The sequence below is a fragment of the Notamacropus eugenii genome, chromosome 4 (assembly GCF_028372415.1).
Source record: "Notamacropus eugenii isolate mMacEug1 chromosome 4, mMacEug1.pri_v2, whole genome shotgun sequence".
Classification (NCBI taxonomy): domain Eukaryota; kingdom Metazoa; phylum Chordata; class Mammalia; order Diprotodontia; family Macropodidae; genus Notamacropus; species Notamacropus eugenii.
Window position 1 is genome coordinate 195,012,549 of NC_092875.1, and position 18,941 is coordinate 195,031,489.

Sequence of the window (18,941 nt, forward strand, 5' to 3'; positions counted from 1 at the left end):
AAGGAAGGAGAGCAGTAAGTTGTTGGGGAAGGCTTCCTGTATGAGGTGGGACTTTAGTTGGTACTTAAAAGAAGTCATGGAAGTCAGTATTCAGAGCAGAGGAGGGAAAGAATTCCAGCCATTGGGGACAGTCAGAGAATATGCCCAGAGCCAACAGATGAAAGGTCTTGTTCATGGAACAGCTCAGAGGCTGGTAACGCTGAATTGAAGAGTATATGTTGGGGGGTAAGATACAGGAAGACTGGAAAGGTAGGTGGGGGCTAGGTCATGAAAGTCTTTGAATGCTAAACACAGCATTTTATTTCTGTAGTATTCCCTTGTTCAGTGTGATGGTAAGGAAAGCACTTTGTATGTACAACAGAAATGTGAGCTATCGTTATGTACGATATTCACAAGTGAATGAGGAGACATGTTAAAATACGAGTTTCTTTCGTTCATCCCTCCAAAACTCAGTATAGCTGTTAAATTAAAATATAATTTATTTTTAATTCTTTCCATTTTAAGTTTGGACACCAAATACACTTAATCACTTGGCTGAATAGAACTCTTCTGACCTTGACTAATAACAATAAGCTTCAATTAATTTCAGCTGAGGGCCAGCCCCCCTCAAAGATGCTGGGTTCTCATGGATTATTTTCAGCCTCAGGGGCCAAACCTAGAGGGTTGTCCTCAGTCTTCAGCAATTATTCCACAATCTTAGTATTTGTTCTGGAGGTAATCTCTGAAGTAAAATAGATTGTGCTGAGGATTCTCCAAACATGTATAAACAGTAACCCAAGCTCCCAAGTACACAAAGTAATTAATGAATATTGGTAAGATAGCCTTTATTGAACCCTGTAGAAACTGCAGAAGATGCAGACAGCTCACACTATTCAAAGACTCAAAGAAGCCCATAGATAGCTCAACACACACACACACACACACACACACACACACACACACACACACTAATTCCAATATTTTAGTAATTCTCCCTTTAACCCCACAGAGAACCTATTGAGGTCCTGGACTATGTAGAAAAAGAAATGCACTTTTTGGAGCTTCTAAATATCTTCTGGGACTCCCTCTCTCTAAATCATGATTTCTTAAACTTTTTCCACTTGTGACCTCTTCAGAGCTTCTTAAACTGTGGGTTGTGAGCCTATATAGGACCGAAGTAACTCAGACCTCTCCAACATCCCTGATATGGCTTTAGCCTTCAGATGCAGTTGTCATGCATGAGCACTGCTCTTCTTTCTCCAGGTCTGGATGCCTTTAGTAACTATGTGTAAGGCCTCTCTGTTATTAAGAAGGATGCTGCTTGGCATTTAGGCAGTCATCTTCTTTTCCCAGATTTTGGATTTCTGAACTCTTGGACTTGAGTGCTTTCAAATTTGGAGACTTTCAGACTTGAGGCTATTATCAAGGCAAACCGCCAAGATTGAGGCTAACCATCTTTTTTGACTAGAAGGTTAAATTCTGGGATCATGATACCTTGGAACAAAGAACTATCCCTTCTCAACACAGGATATTGAAGTACAGGAGCATTGTCCACGAACTTCCCATTTTAGACCACGTCAGCATAGATATCAGCTTATGCCATGTGCTTCTACAGGAAATCAATCAGTGTTTCAGCTGTTTCTTAGAGTAGGAAAAGTGCCCTCAATATCTGCCCTCTCAGGACTTGAGTCTAACTCTCCCATCCACGTCTACCACAAGCTGCCCTCAACTGTTTCTGGTGAGAGGAAATGAGGAATTCCCTCCTTCTCTCAAGCACTCACCCTCTGCCCCCTTCCCTACACCCCATGCTCATCTCCTCTGGAAACTTACAAGATTGGAGCAAAGGGAAGATCACAGCAAGTCAGCTGCCTGATGTCTTCTCTATCCTGGAAATAGAGGGCAATTTCGTTTGCAGTAGAAAGGCTCGTGATGTCTATTCCTTCTCCTTCCTTCTTTGAATCATTTCCTGGGCTCCTTAGGCTCTCTGTAGAGATAAAAGATTAGCCCTCACTAGTCTATATTAGTACTGTGTTGAGAACATTAGAAATTTGTATCCACTGCTCAGGGATAGTACAAATCCCTGAGATTTCTGAAAGAGCATTTTTGAAAAAACTGTCACCTATTTTTCTGACATACACAATTTTTTTAACCTAAAATGTTTCCTTGAATTTATATTTAAGTGAACTTGGGATATGATTCGAGCATATACTGCTATGACTTAATCTTTGGACACTTTATATCTGTTGAGCACAGTCATCTGTGGCTTATATTGCATTGTTCTTAGAGTCTAGGGAAATTTGCTGCCAATCCTGGTGCTAGCTAGGGGAATGTTGACTATGCTTAGTTTCCCCCTGTTCATATAGATTTTACAGTTGGTGGTAAAAGCAAGTCTAATATGTTAAAAAAAAATCTGCCCCTTAAAAAATAATTCATGGCACTGCTGGGGTTGAGTAGCACAGGGCTCATATTTTATAGTGGGATGCATATCACTATGGACTCTTAGGATTAACAGGGAGGAAGTGCAATGTGTTATATGCTGTCATCTAGATGTCAAACATGAGCTAAGATAGGCTTCCTGAGGAGCATTTCTATATGTATATGCACATGCATATATATATGTAGATATGTGATCATATATATATATATGTATATATATATACACATTCAACTTAAGATCTTATTTCTACTCTATTTCCAGAGCAAAACTGGCAAGTCAAAAGACATTCTTTCATTTTAATGAATCTCTAAAGAAGTCGAGATAACAGATTCCTTCCTAGATATTTCAACTCACTGCTATAATTCATCACATTCTTTAAAAGAGCTTTGGCTCCTAAAATATAGGTGCATAGACTCGTATTAGGAGCCTTTTAAAACTCATATGTATCACAACAGTGTTATAATTGTGCTTATTTTTTCCCTCTGTTAATAGTTGCATTGTACTACCTAAATGGAGGAGAGTAATTTCTTTTTAAATATTCTGTGGTCATATATATATTCTCAGATGCTCTAGCTGTTAATTCTCTCACATTCTCCAAATGACTCCTCTCAGTCATTTTTGAATCTGGTGTTGTATTGTGGTCATTTTGCAGAAAATGCCCTTGATATAACCAGTGAGACAGCCTGGTTTGGTCCTTGTTGAAAGGTTTTCATAATGAATTTCTCGATCCAAGATGAACTAGATTCCAGCCCCTGGAATGAAATAAAATTAAGGTCAAAAAGACAAATACAAAAAAAAAAAACAAACCCAACAGTGTGGGCACAGTGCTCATTAGCACTCACTCATCAATCTCACCAATCTTGTAGCTGGGAGACCATGGCATAGTTATTTTTTCTGTTATTGATCTAATATCAAATCTGATGAACCCAGTTGGCAGTTTTGAAGAGCTACTGGTAGTTATGGTGCAAACTCAACAAAAAAGTTTAGTAAAATCTGCACGAAGTCTTTTCTGTCACTTGGCCTTGTTCCTTTAGCTCTGGGCATCTGCTTGGCAAGAACTAGGAGCTGTTCTTATCTCTATAGCTATAGATATTTAAATGTGGCTAAAACCACTGACCATGCACTTCTCTTTTGGCCAGACAAGACAAATGGAAGCCAGGCAGAAAGTGTGTTGCATATTGAGAGGGAAAGTTCACATGGGGGAGATTAAAATGTCCATCCACATAAAACAGCAAACATTTTGAATGTGTGCCTATGTAACCAAAACAGTTTAATCTCAATCTATTATAATCTTCCTAAAATAAAGATCTGACCCTCACCCTCCACTGCCGTTTAATAAATTCCAGTGGCTCCCCATTACCTCTAGGATAAAATATAAAGTCTTGTTTAGAACCTAGCCCCTTTCTACTTTTTTAGTCTTCTTACTTAGAACTTAATCTCTTTCATGTATTCTCTGATCCAGTAACACTAGTCTTCTTTCTTTTCCTCAAATAAAATACTTTATCTCTCCAAACTCTGAGCGTCTCATTGGATTCCCTCTTGCATGGAATACTCTGCCTGCTCATCTCTATCTTCTGGCTTCCCTAATTTCCTTCAGATTTCCGCTAAAGTCCCAGCTTCTGCAGGAAGTATTTCCTAGTCATCCTCATTCTCAGTGCCTTCCCTTCAAGACTAACCCCCATTATTTCCTATATCTTGTTTGAACTTAGCTGTTTGCATGTTGTTTCTCTCATTATACTATGAGCTCCTTGAGAGCAGGGAGAGTATTTTGCCTTTGTGTCCCCAGTACTTAGCACACAGAAGGCACTTAATAAATGTTAATTGACTGTCTTAATAAATGTTAATTGACTGTCTTTCAGCCTTTCATTGACTATTGTTAATCATAATGTCTTATAAAGAAGCCTTTGCTGAGCCTCCGTTCTTCCAACCCCACACAAAGATGCTATATGTATTTTATATAGACATATATGTGTGTGTATGTGTATGTATGCATGCATTAGATTTTAAACTCCTTGAGAACAGGTTTCACTTTTGCCTTTGTACCCCCAAGTCCTTACCCCAGTTCCTAGAACATAGCAGGAACTTAATAAATGCTAGTAAATTGGTTGATCTATGTTAAGCATACATATTATATCCATGTATCATAAATCAAAAATAGAAGACTAGAGACTCTCAGGATATATTTCCATAGATATATTTCTCTGTTATTTCTTCATTCTTAATTATGTTCTATGTGTAATTTTGACACAGTTTTTTAAAGACTCAGATCCCATCTTAAAACATATGATTGATCATATTTCTGCCTAGTGATGTTTGTAAGAAAATAAGCATCTCTAGGGGGTCAGATTTACTTATTGAAGATGTCCCCAAGTTATCTGACATTATATAGAAGTTAAGGTTTAATGGAGTTTAAAAATTGGCATTGAAAATGTCTAGTTTCTAAGGCAACAATCTATGGAGCATATCTGTAGCATGGGCTGTTTGCCCTTGGAATGATACACTTACTCACAATGCCAAATTGAAAAACATGTAGCATTGGTATACCTAATGATAATTGAAGAACATATTAAGTTATTTTTCCTTTGGTATGGCATTTCTGAGAGCTTGTCTCCTCTCCTCTCTGTTTCAGGCATGAATCATGGCAGACCAGGAAAAGACAATGATTTACTACTTTGAAGGGCAAGCATGTATGTGATTAAAGGATATAAGTGCAGGACTCCAAGATTTACTTCCTTCCTGCTCTGTCCAGCAGGGATACCTGAGGTGAGTGAGTAATGGGATAATTTATAACACCTCAGGCCCTTCGTCAGGAGGCCTGTAGTCAAAACAGGAAGATAAAACTCAGAAGGTTTCTAGTAAAAATACAACTTTTTATACTCTTAACACACCCTTTAATTGCAAGTGGCAGCAACCTTCAGAATTTTCCTGTTTTAGTTACCCAAGGATTTCCATAAACAGGATAGTTTCCAATGCAATCAAAACATGTACTCAGTTGACTTTCTACAGCTCTTTCCATGCGTATTTGTTTCTTAATATCTTTCTGTTGTTGTGGACATCAAAGAAGCTAGGAGAACTAATTATAGATTATTCCCTGAACTGGTTCATTTTCTCAGGCTGTAGAAATGACAAGTATTAGTTGTCATCATGACAAATGCTATGATGCTGCTCTTCCAGAAGCTACCAAGAACTATTAGTTGACCATTATTAACTCATTTCATATTTATTTAGAAATATTTTATTTCAGTTTAGAAATACTTTTTCCAGTGTTCTTTCCCATTGGGGTAAAAAGTTATTCCTCCTCTCCATGTAATTCCTTCCCAAGCTGAGTGTCTGAGGTTGGAGGGGCCCTTGTAATTTGCATTATGTTAGGTGACAGCACAACATTCAACACTGTTCAAATGAATGATCTTAATTGTCAAAACATTGTGGTATAATGGAAAGAATGGTGCTTTGATACCAGAAATTCCTCACTTCCATTCCTTCTTTAGGAAAATTCATTTCTTCACTTGGGAAATGGGTATAATAATATCCCTAGCACTCACTTCACAGGACTGTTGGGAGGATGAAGGGAGATTATGAAAGTAAAATGTTATGCTAACCTTAAAGGTCTATATATAAATGTCATATATGAATGTCAGCTATTATTATAATACTCAAATTTCTACACTCAGGTTTTCAATCGTAATGAGTTTTGGGTTTTTTTTTAATTTCATCAGTGCAGATAATTTATCACCAGTTTCCTCTTGGACATCTCAACCCAAAGTTCTTGCAGGCTTCTCAAATTCAAGAAGTAGAATTATCTTCATCCCCCCACCCCAAACGTTCCCCTCTTCTAATTATCCTCCCAGTGTCCCACGTTGAGAACCTGTCTTCCTCGCTTTCACTCACCCCACATATCCATCCCAGTGCCACACAGAGTATTTTCTGTCTTTACAACAGCTGTTCTATATGCCACCTTCTTTTCACTTCCATAGGTACCACCCTAGTTCAGCCCCTTATCATCTTTCATCTGAAGCTGCAGTAGCCTTCTAATTGGTCTTCCAGTCTCTAATCTGTCTTCCACGCAACTGCCCAAGTGATTTTTCCTAAAGCACTCAACTAACATTCACTCACTTACTTGGTAAATGCCAGTGCTTTCTCTCTTACTCCTCTGGCATTTCAGATTCTTCATTTCCTGGATTCTTCTAGTCTTTTTACATTTTACTTCCCTCTACCTATTCTTCTATATAGCTACCCGGACCTATTGCTCATCCTCCCACTTGGTGCTCCATTCCTTTGTCCTAGCTCTCCCTCATGCCTGGATTTCACTCCCTCCTCCTCTCCACCATTTAGCATCTGTTATCCTTTTTTACAGGAAGCCTTTCCCATTCCCTTCCCCTCTGAGATTTCCTTCCATCCATTCTGAATACCTCTTATGATCACCTAATTATTCTCATTGTCTCCTTTGTAGGGGGACAGTTTCTGCCTTTCATTGTATTTCCAGTGTTTAGAGGAGTTGTTGCTGTTCAGTCCTTTCCATTCTGTCCCACTTTTCTTGGCCCCTGTGGACCTCTGGCCATGGGATTTCCTTTGCAAAGATACAGGAGTGGTTTGCCATCTCTTTCTCCAGTGACAAACAGAGGTTAAGTGACTTACCCAGGGTAAGTAGGAAGTTTTTTATACTGGATTTAAACTCGGGTCTTCCTGACTCCAAGCTCAGTACTCTATCCACTGTACTAGTTAAATGCTTGTGCTTAGCAGAGTACCTAAAAATAAATGTTTTCTCTTAATTGCAGTGTTAATTGGACTTTTACTTTCAATCCATCAATTGCTTGATAGCTAGATGGTATAGTGGATTGAATATTGGACATGGAAAACAGAAGAGGTCAGTTCCAATTTTGCCTCAGATAGATACTAGCTAATGTGACACTGGGAAAGTTAGATAGTTTCTCTGTGCCTCAGTTACCTCATCTGCAAAAGAAAGAAAGAAGGAAGAAAAGAAGGAAGGAGGGAAGAAAGGAGAGAACGAAAGAAGGGAGGAAGGAAAGACAGAAAGGAAGGAAGAAAAGAAAGAAGGAAAGCAGGGAAGAAAGAGGGAACAAAGTAGGAACAAAGATATGAGGTAAGTAGGGAAGGAATAAGGGAATGAAGAAAGGGAAGGGAAGAAGGAAAGAGGAAAGAAAAGAAGGAAGAAGGGAAGAGGGAAGGAATGAAGGAGGGAAGGAGTATAAATTTCCTTGATATGCTTGACCTTTTTTTCTTCCAGATGAATTTTGTCATTGTTTTTTCTAGCTCTATAAAATAATTCATTGGTAATTTGATTGGTATGGTACTGGATAAGCAAATTAACTTACCTAGAATTGTCATTTTTGTTATATTGGCTATTCCTACCCATGAGCAACAAATATTTCTCGAATTGTTTAGCTCTGCCTTTATTTGTGTGAAAGGTATTTTGTAATTTTCTTGCTATAACCCCTGAGTTTGTCTTGGCAGCTAGACTCCCAAGTATTTTATATTGGATGCAATTATTTTAAATGGAATTTCTCATTACATCTCTTGCTGTTGGGTCTTGTTGGTAGTATATAAAAATGCTGATGATTTATGTAAGTTTATTTTATATCCTGCAACTTTGTTAAAGTTGTTAATTGTTTCAACTAGTTTTTCAGTTGATTTTCTGGGGTTCTCCAAGTACATCATCATCTCATCTGCCAAGAGTGATAGTTTTATTTCTTCATCGGCTTGTTTTATTCCTTCACTTTCTTGGGGGTCTTATTGCTGTAGCTAACATTTTTAGTATAATATAGAATAATAGTACTGATAATGTACATCCTTGCTTCACCCCCTGATCTTATTGGAAAGGCTTCAAGTTCATTTTTGTTCAGATAATATTTGCTCTTAGTTTTAGATAGATAACTTTAAGAAAGACTCCATTGAGTTCTAAACTTTCTAGTATTTTTAATAGAAATGGGTATGATATTTTTTTATTTTATTTCTTTTTTTATTTTTATTTTTTAATGTTTAACAATCACTGCCATACAATTGAGATTTTATCCCCCCCACACCTATCCCCCACTACCCCCCTCCCTCCCCACGACTGCATACAATTCTGTATAGGTTCTACATATACTTTCCTATTGAGTGTATTTTCACTATAGTCATGCTATGTAGTCAGACTAAAATAAATGAAAGAAATCATATAACAAATCAAAACATGATACACAAAAACATACACATACACAAACATGATCTGCTACATTTTGCGAATGACTTCCATATTTCTTTCTCTGAGTGTGGAAGGCATTTTGCCTTGAGAACCACCATTGGGATTTTTTTTTTTTTTAAGAAGTTCTTGCGTTATTACGAAATTCCAAGTCTACCAGAAAAAACTCTCACACACTGTGGTCGTTGCTGTGCACAAAGTTCTCCTGGTTCTGCTCCTTTCACTCAGCATCAGGTCATATAAGTCCTTCCAGGCCTCTCTGAAGTCTTCTTGTTCATCATTTCTTATGGCACAATAGTACTCCATTACATTCATATACCATAATTTATTCAGCCATTCCCCAATTGATGGACATCCCCTTGACTTCCAGTTTTTGGCAACTACAAAAAGTGCTGCTATAAATATTTTTGTACATGTGGGACCCTTTCCCATTTTTATGATCTCTTGGGGATATAGTCCTAGTAGCGATATTGCTGGGTCAAAGGGTATGCACATTTTTGTAGCCCTTTGGGCATAGTTCCAAATTGCTCTCCAGAATGGTTGGATGCGCTCGCAGCTCCACCAACAATGAGTTAGTGTTCCAACTCTCCCACATCCTCTCCAGCATTTATCATTTTCTTGTTCTGTCATGTTTGCCAATCTTATAGGTGTGATGTGGTACCTCAGAGTTGTTTTCATTTGCATCTCTCTAATCAATAGTGATTTAGAGCATTTTTTCATATGATTATAGATAGCTTTAATTTCTTCTTCCGAAAATTGCCTGTTCATATCCTTTGACCATTTATCAATTGGGGAATGACTTGTATGATTATACATTTGAGTCAGTTCTCTATATATTCTAGAAATGAGGCCTTTATCCCCGAGCTTAGCTGTAAAAATTCCTTCCCAATTTACTACATCCCTCCGGATTTTGGTTGCATTGGGTTTGGTTGTGCAAAAACTTCTCAGTTTAATGTAATCAAAGTTATCCATTTTGCATTTCATAATGCTTTCTATCTCTCCTTTAGTAAAAAATTCTTCCCTTCTCCATAGATCTGATAAATACACTATTCCTTGCTTCTCCAGTTTATTCATGGTATCAATCTTTATACCTAAATCATGTACCCATTTGGACTTTATTCTTGTGTACGGTGTCAGGTATGGGTCTATGCCTAATTTCCACCACACTGTTATCCAGTTTTCCCAGCAATTTTTGTTAAACAGTGAGTTCTTATCCCAGAAGCTGGGGTCCTTGGGTTTATCAAACAGAAGGTTGCTATATTCCTTGCCTACTGCGTCTTGAGTGCCAAGTCTATTCCACTTGTCTACCTCTCTGTTTCTTAGCCAATACCAAGTGGTTTTGATAATTGCTGCTTTATAGTACAGTTTGAGGTCTGGTAGCGTTGGCCACCTTCCCAAGCATTTCTTTTCGTTAGTCCCTTTGATATTCTGGACCTTTTGTTTTTCCAAATGAATTTTGATATTATTTTATCCAGCTCTAGAAAATAATTGTCTGATAGTTTAATTGGTATGGCACTAAATAAGTAAATTAATTTAGGTAGAATTGTCATTTTTATTATATTAGCACGGCCTACCCATGAGCAACTAATGTTTTTCCACTTACTTAAATCTGATTTTATTTGTGCAAAAAGTGTCTTGTAATTGTGTTCATATAATCCCTGGGTTTGTTTTGGCAGGTGAACTCCTAAGTATTTTATACTGTCTACCCTAGCTTTAAATGGGATTTCTCTTTCTATCTCTTGCTGTTGGACTTTGTTGCTAATGTATAGGAATGCAGAAGATTTGTGTGGGTTTATTTTGTAACCTGCAACTTTGCCAAAGTTGTTTATTATTTCAAGTAATTTTTTACTTGAATCTCTGGGATTCTCTAAGTAGATCATCATATCATCTGCAAAGAGTGATGTTGGGGGTGGAAGCTCAATTCCATATGGACAGTCTCGGGCGGGTAAAGGTGGGAACTTCTAAATCTTAGAGTTCTCATGAGGCCCCCCCAGGAAACAGCAGGGAATCGAGGAGTGAGACCGAGGTATCTCGTGTATTTCCGCCTCTTCCTGTGAGAAACGTGATGGGAGGAGCATCCCCGCCCTCCAGAGTGGCCCAGGTCTGAGCACACCTATTGTTATCTAACAGGCACGGTATTCAGGTGCAAACTACGTGGCCGGAGAGCTTAATTAGGGTCAGGAAAGCCTGAAAGCTCTTAGTGCGGGAGGGGCCCTTACAGGACAGAAGGCGCCTCTTCCCTTTTCCTCTCTTCGCTCTCCCTTCCCCCTCTCTCCCCACTTCCACTTCTGCTTTCATTCCCTCACTGTAAGATCTTTGCCTCCTTGGGAGATTTCTCTCTCCCTCCTAAGGAAGAGTTCCCCCTGCACATGTAACTGAGACCCTGAATAAAGCCTAACCCTTGTTCGACTCCGGAAAGTCTCTTCTCTCATACGTTTATCCGGTTTGGCCAACCGAAGACCTGGGACAGGTAAGGTAAGACTCGGGTAGCCCTCAGGCCTCTAGGCCTGGCAGAGTGATAACTTAGTTTCTTCTTTGGCTATTCTTATTCCTTCAATATCTTTATCTTGTCAAATTGTTACAGCTAACATTTCTAGTACCATATTAAATAATAGTGGTGATAATGGACATCCTTGTTTCACCCCTGATCTTACTGGGAATGCATCTAGCTTATCCCCATTGCATATAATGCTTGCTGAAGGTTTTAGATAGATACTGCTTATTATTTTATGGAAAGTTCCCTTTATTCCTACGTTCTCCAGTGTTTTTAGTAGGAATGGGTGTTGTATTTTGTCAAAAGCTTTTTCTGCATCTATTGCTATAATCAAATGATTTTTCTTGTTGTCATCATGGTTGGTCAATTATGTTGGTAGTTTTCTAATATTGAGTCAACCCTGTTACTGATAAAAATAAGTTTTTGAGATATATTGCTTTAACCTCCTTGCTAGTATTTTATTTAAAATTTTACATCAATATTCATGAAGAAAATTGGTCTATAGTTTTCTTTCTCGATGTTTGCTTTCTCTGGCTTAGATATCAAAACCATATTTGTGTCATAAAAGGAATTTGCCAGGACTCCTTAACTATTTTGTTTCAAATAGTTTATATACTATTAGGATTAATTTTTCCTTAAATGTTTGGTAGAATTCACTTGTAAATTCATCTGGTCCTGGAGACTTTTTCTTAGGAAGCTCATCGATGCCTTGTTCAATTTCTTTTTTCTAAGATAGGGTTATTTAAGTATTTGATTTTGTCTTCTCTTAAGCTAGTATATATATTTTTAAAAATTCATCCATTTCCCTTGGATCATCAATTTTACTGGTATATAATTGGACAAAAAACTCCTGATAATTGTTTTAATTTCATCTTCTTTGGTGGCACATTCACTTTTTTCATTTTTGAAACTAGTATCTTTGTTTTCTTCTTTTATCAATCAAAATAACCAGTGGTTTATCTATTTTGTGGGTTTTGTCATAAAACAAGCTCCAAGTTTTATTTGTGCATTTTTTTGTTTGTTTTTACTTTCAGTTTTATTAATCTCTCCTTTGATTTTCAAGATTTCCATTTTGGTGTTTAATTGAGGATTTTAATTTGTTCTTTTTCTAGTGTTTTAGTTGCATGCCTAATTCATTGATCTGATCTTCACCCTTTTATTGATGTGTGTCATTGTCAGTTGTTTCTGTGATTTGTTCTTTGACCCACTCATTCTTGTATTTTTTTGGTGACTAGGAAGTACTTTATTTTACGTCAAGAAAAATTTTAGCATTCATTTTGACAAGATTTTGAGTTCCAGTTTTTTTTCTCTACTTCATAATTCACCTTGTACGCTCACACAGTCTATGTATATTCCTTCTATATGTGCACTGTTAGTGATATAATTTTTGAGTGTTACAAGTACCGTCTCTTCATTTGGGGATGTAAACAGTGTAGCTTTATTGAATTCCTTATGTTATCTTTTACCTTTTAACTGTTTATGCTTCTTTGGGCCTTGATATTGGAGGTCAAATTTTTGGTTTAGTTATGGTCATCTCATGAAGGCTTGGAGTCCTTCTATTTTGTTGAATGACCATTTTTTTCCCCTTGATATATTATGATTAATTTGATCAGGTGCATGATTCCACATTGTAGTCTTAGTTCCTTTGCCTTCCAGAGTCTCACATTCCATGACCTCTCATCCTTTAATGTTACAGCTGCTAAGTCCTATGTGAACTTGATTATGACTCCCCCAGTATTTGAATTGTTTCTTTCTGGCCACTTGTGTTTTTTTCCTTGACATGATAGTTCTGAAATGTGACTATAATATTCCTTGGAGTTTTTATTTTGGGATCTCTTCCCAAGGTGATCGGTAGATGCTTTCAATGCCTTTTTTTGCCCTCTGGTTCCAGGAAAACAGGACAATTTTCCTTGATAATTTCTTGAAATATGCTGTCCAGGTCCTCTTTTTGATTATGGCCAGTGTCTGATATTGTCTCTCCTGGATCTATTGAATTTGTTTTATTGATTCTTGTTGTCTCATAAAGCCATTGGCTTCCACTTGCCCAGTGCTAACTTTTAATGTGCTGCTTTCCTCAATTAACTTTCGTACTTTCTTTTCCATTTGGCCAATTGTAATCTTTAAAGAATTTTCTTCTTCAGTGGGTTTTTTTAATCTCCTTTTCCATTTGACTGATTCTACCTTGTAAAGCAGTTTTCCAAAGTGTTGAGTCTTTTTTTGTAATTCTCTTCCATTACTCTCATTTCTTTTCCCGCTTTTTCTTCTTCTCTTATGTGATTTTTAAGCTCCCTTTTAAGTCCTCTCTATGTTCTTTCTGGGCTTGAGACTACTTACTGTTTTCTTTGGGGTTTTGCCCAGAAGTGTTTTGACACTGTTGTCCTCTTCTAAGTTTGTGTCTTGGTCTTCCCTGTCTTCATAATAACTTTCTGTGATCAGATTCTTTTTTTTTTTGTTGTTGTTGTTGTTGTTTTTTGCTCATATTTTTTGGGGGGCAGGGGAAGCATTTTTTTCCTTTCTTTTAAATTTGAGTGCTGCATCTGGGGTAGAAGAGGCACTATCTCAGGCTTCTTGTGCCAGTGGCTGCAGGCCCTAGTTATTTACCTGGTGCTGTGCTAATGTCATCCTAATGTTACATGCTGCTCTGAGGAAATAAGGTATGGGGTGGCTGGCACTGCTGGAGACTGTCAGGGTCTGACAGCTTACGTAGTGCTAAGGTGAGGTCTTAGTGGTGGTGTCTGGCATGTGCTGAGGCCTGATGGTGTGGTTCTGTATTTCCTCTGGGCTACACTGAAGCATGCAGAGGTCTGATGGCTGGAGGGTGCCTGTTTGCCTGGAGCACATGGTATAAGGGCAAGCACATGGTGATTCTCAAAGCTGGAGTCTGCCAGTTCCCCAGCTATGCTAAGACATATGGGGGAGTCCTGGTGTTGGTGTTTGCCTGCTCCACCACACTGGGACTCAGGATCTCTCACTGGTTTGTTGAGGTAGGGCTTGCTGCTGGCTTCCTAAGATGTTTCCTTTCCTGAAATATGCTCCCCTTTTACCTGAGTGAGATGGACCTTTCTTATTGGACTTCAGAGTTTCTTGGCTAAAAGATTGTTTTATCCCATCTTGTTGCTTGTGCTGCTGTTTCAGGATTTGTCTTGGGGTGCTATTTTATGTTTGTTTGATTGTCATTATGAGAGGCTTATAGCAATTCACTGCTTATTACACTATCTTGGCTTCTAGAAGTCTGACCCATTCATTCTTTAGGATTAGACTATAAATTAATTTCCAATTAATTTTTATCTATGCTTCCAAAGTTCTTTATTAAATATGATTTTATTGCATTATAGCCTGAAAAGGGTACATCTAATATTTTTGCTTTTCTGCATTTGGCTGTAAGGTTTTTATGTCCTGATCTATGGTCAGTTTTTGTGAAGCTGTCATGCACAGGTGAGAAAAAAAAGTACACTCCTTTCTATTCCAATTCATTTTTCTCTAGAGGTCCATTCTATTTAACTTTCCTAAGATTCTATTCATCTCCTTGACTTATTTCTTGTTTATTTTGTAGTTAGATTTATCTAGCTCTGAGGATAAAACTGAAATCTCCCACTAGTATAACTTTACAGTCTATTTCCTCCTGTAATTCATTTAACTTTTCCTTTTAGAATTTGGATGCTTTGTCAGTTGGTGTATATATATTTAGTATTGATATATTACTCCATTGTCTATAATCCCTTTTAGCAAGATGTTGTTTCTTTTTAATTAGGTCTGTTTTTGCTATTGCTATTGCTGAGGTCATGATTGCTACTCCTTCATTTTTTTACTTCAACCAAAGCACAATGGATTCTGCTCTTGCCTCTTATTTTAACTCTGTGTGTGCAAGTATGTTTCTTGTAAATAACATGTCATTGATTCTGGTTTCTATTCCATTCTGTTATCGACTTCTGTTTTATGAGCAAATTCATCCCATTCACCATCACAGCTATGGTTATCAATTGTACATTTCCCTTTGTCCTATTTTCTTCTTTATATCCTTCTCTCTCTCTTTCTATCCTGTGTCTCCGCTAAAATCTGTTTTCCTTCTGACCATTACTTCTTTTATTTCTCCTTCCTTTTATCCTTATCCCCTTTCTCTTATCCTCTTCTCTCCTACTTTTCCATTGGTTAAAATTGATTTCTGTTACCAGTTGAGTTTGTATTGATTATTTTCCCCTTTTTGAACCAGTTTAGATATGAGTGAGGTTCACACACTGCCTGCCTTCATTCCTATTATCTTCTCCACTGTAAGAGTTTTTCCTTGTGTCCTTGTTTTATGTGTGATAATTTTCCCCATTCTTCCTCTTCCTTTTCCCAGAGCATTCCTCTTTCTCACCTATCCATTTTTAAAACCATCCCAACATAATGGACTGATTCACACACCTTCTTTCTATGTAGAATCCTTCTACCTGCCCTAAAAATAATAAAATTTTTAGAAGTTAGGTGTATCATCTTCCCATATAGAGAGGTAAACATTTTAACCTTCTTGAGTCCCTAATGATTTCTTTTTCACGTTTACCTTTTCATACTTCTCTTGAATCCTGTATTTAAAAGTTAAATGTCCTACTTAGTTCTGGCCTTTCCTCTGTAATGTTTAGAAGTCTTCTGTTTTACTAAGTCATTTTTCTCTTCAAAGTTTATTCTCACTTTTGTCTTCTAGAATATCATATTCCAGACTCCCCAGTTTTCTAATGTTGTAACTGCTATATCTTGTATAATCCTGATTGTAGCTCCATGGTATTTGAATGGTTTCTTTCTGGCTGCTTGAAGTATTTTCTCTTTGACCTTGTAAGCTCTGGAATTTGGCTGTCATATTCTTGGGGTTTTCATTTTGGGATCTTTTTCAGGTGGTAATTGATAGATTATTACAATGTCTATTTTTACTCTCTGGTTCTGTGCCATTAGAACAGTTTTCCTTGATAATTTCTTGAAAGATAATATCTAGGATTTTTCTTTGATCATGGCTTTCAGGTAGTCCAATAATTCTTAAATTATTTCTCCTTGATCTACTTTCTGGGTCACTTTTATTTCTTTGATTAGATATTTCACATTTTCTTCTACTTTTTCAGTCTTTGACTTTTTAAAAAGTTGTTTTTGTGATGTCTCATGGAGTCATTAGCTTCCATTTGTATGGTTTTAATTTTTATGGGATAATTTTCTTAATGAGATTTTTCCTCTTTTTTATCTCTTTTTCCATTTGGTCAATTCTGCTTTTGAGGTGTTTACATCAGTGAATTTTTGTGCCTCTTTTTCCATTTGGCCAATTCTGTTTTTTAAGGTATTATTTTTCTTTGGCATTTTTGTGCATCTTTTACTAAACTGTGAATGGTCTTTTTATATTTCTTATTTTACCTTCATTTCTTTACCTAACTTTCACTCTACCACTCTTATTTCATTTTGAACAGTTTTTTTAGCTTTTCTAGGAATTCTTGTTGGATGTATTTCCAATTCACATTTTTCTTTAAGGTTTGTTTGTAGCTATTTTGACTCCATTGTCTTCTTCTGAGTTTGTGTCTTGCTATTCCCTGTCACCATAGTGTATTTTTGTGGCCAAGTTCTGTTTTTTTTGTTGTTTGCTCATTTTTCTTGATGATGAGCTCATTTGCTCATTTGTTGATATTGAATTTTATGTTAAAGTTGGACTTTCTTTTTAGCACAGAATGGGAAGGGCACTATCTTAGGCTTCAGGCTTTTTCATATTGCTATTTTCAGAGCTTGTTCTGGGTGTTTGGAAGTTTTTGGTACTTCCAAGGTGGTATGAATCAGGGAGACAATGGTCTGTGCTCTAGTCTTTATTCAGGAAGGGCAACTGATCCCTTAGAATTGCTGTGAATTATGTTTTTCAGGTCCCTTGCTCCTTTGAGATTAGACATGATACTATTCCTTAAGATCCCTGTTCTCTTGAGACCAGAAGGGATACTTCCCCTAAGGGTTTCTAGTCCCTCTTGACTGAAAGTGTTGCTTTTTGCTTTTGAACTATGACCTAGAAGTAGATATGGGCAATGGACTTTCCAAACAGTGTTTGGTCCTACATCCAGTGCTAGCACAAGGGTACCCTCGAATCTCTTTCTGACCAGTTGCCAGTTCCCTTCCTGTCTTTGATTTGAGAGCTTCCAAAGCTGGTGATGCTTGTATTGTCACTTTCTGATCTTACCACTGGTATTTCACCAACACTGGTTCCAGGACAGCCTCTATCCCATTATCACTAATGTCTCTTACAGACCTCCTAAGTTGTCTTGGGTTGGAAGAATGTCTCCCTCTGACTTTTTCTTGGCTCTACCACTTCAGAGGTTTGAGACATTATTTTAAAATTGTTTGGAGGGCTATGTTGAGAAAACTCAGCTGAGTGCTTTCTCTGCTCTGCCATCTTGGCTTCATGCCCAGAAGTCTGTGGAAGGACTTACTAAGTGTTATGTGTCAGGCACTGTGCTAAGAGAGCTGAAAATTTGGGGAGCAGGGTAGAGTGGGTAAAAATGAAGGTATCAGGCACAGGGATATCATTGGATGTCTAGAAAGTCACGAAGAAGTAGGAGTGGAATGAGAGGAGGCCATTCTGGGCCTGTCCACAATGTGAAGGCTCCAAGAAGAACTCACCAACGGAAGGGAGGAACTAAGTCCTATGGTGAAGTGTTGTAACATGAGTATTTCTCCATTTCCCATCAGCTGTACTGCTTTTGAGGCAGCTAAGTGGTTCTGTGGATAGAGTGCTGGGCAAGGGATTAGGAAGACCTGAGTTCAAATTCAGTCTCAGAAAATTACTGACTGTGTAACCCTGAGTAAGTCACTTAGCCTTAATCCACCAGAGAAGGAAATGGCAAACCACTCTAGTGTCTTTGCCAAGAAAACTCCAAAAGGATCATGGACACGACTGAACAATAACATTGCTTGTGGACTTCTTAGGAGGTCTCTATCATGACTCATGGGTGTTCACATCTCCTCACTACTCTCTGCTCCCTGACTGAGAGGTAGGCCACTGGCTCTAGAGCCTCTATCTAAAAAGAAGGAGATCAGCACTTTTCCTTAAAGCAGGAATTATCTTTGTGTTTGTGTACCCAGCACATAACACAGTGCCTGGCACATAGTAAGCACTTAATCAATGTTTATTGAGTCACTGGTCTGAGCAGGCCGCAGGTGTGGTAAGATGTTCCAGGGTAAGGAAGGCCCCATGCACTGAGGAAAGCTCCATGATGAGACAGCAATAGAAGCATGGTTTTAATATCAATAAAGTCAGGAACAGGGCTAGAATTTACATAGCACTCTAAGATTTGCAATGTGCTTTACATATGTTTTCTTATTTGATCACCACAACAACCCTGTGAAGTAGCTGCTGTTATTAACCCCATTTTACAGAAAGGGAAATTGAGGCAGACAGATGTTAAGATACTTGTCCAGAGCTAAGTAAATCTCTGAGGCAAGATTTGAATTCAAGTCTTCTGATTCCAAATCCAGCATTCTGTGTACTATGTCATTGTGAAAGTAGAAATGGCAAGATGTGGCAACTGATTGAAAATATGATATGAAGGAGAGTGAAGACATAGAGTATGATACCAAGGTTATAAACCTGGGAGACTGGAAGAATAATGATACTTTCAATAGACATTGGGAATTTTGGAATAAGGATGACTTTTTTGGGGGGCAGGATAAAGGTAGGGAAGGTAATGAATTCTACTTTGGATATCTTGAATTTGAGATGTCTTCAGGACCTATATTAGGTTTTAGCATAATGTGGTTAGGCCTTATGGCTTGATTTTTAGAAAAATTATCTTTATGTTGGGAATTTTTTTAACAGAATAAAAACTATTAAATTCAAA

The 18,941-nt window shown here is 37.6% G+C and overlaps 1 long non-coding RNA gene across 26 annotated transcripts in view; it reads left to right on the top strand.

The window, feature by feature from the left end:
• Window positions 1-18,941, top strand: part of LOC140500898 (uncharacterized) — a 520,520-nt gene that overhangs the window by 260,255 nt on the left and 241,324 nt on the right. For 23 of the 26 annotated variants that reach the window (XR_011965958.1, XR_011965946.1, XR_011965955.1 and 20 more), the window contains 2 exons: window positions 5,046-5,179; window positions 6,867-7,056. This is a non-coding gene — a long non-coding RNA (uncharacterized lncRNA). The remainder of the gene's footprint in view (window positions 1-5,045; window positions 5,180-6,866; window positions 7,057-18,941) is intronic. The other 3 variants (XR_011965947.1, XR_011965948.1, XR_011965960.1) reach the window with 1 other exon arrangement.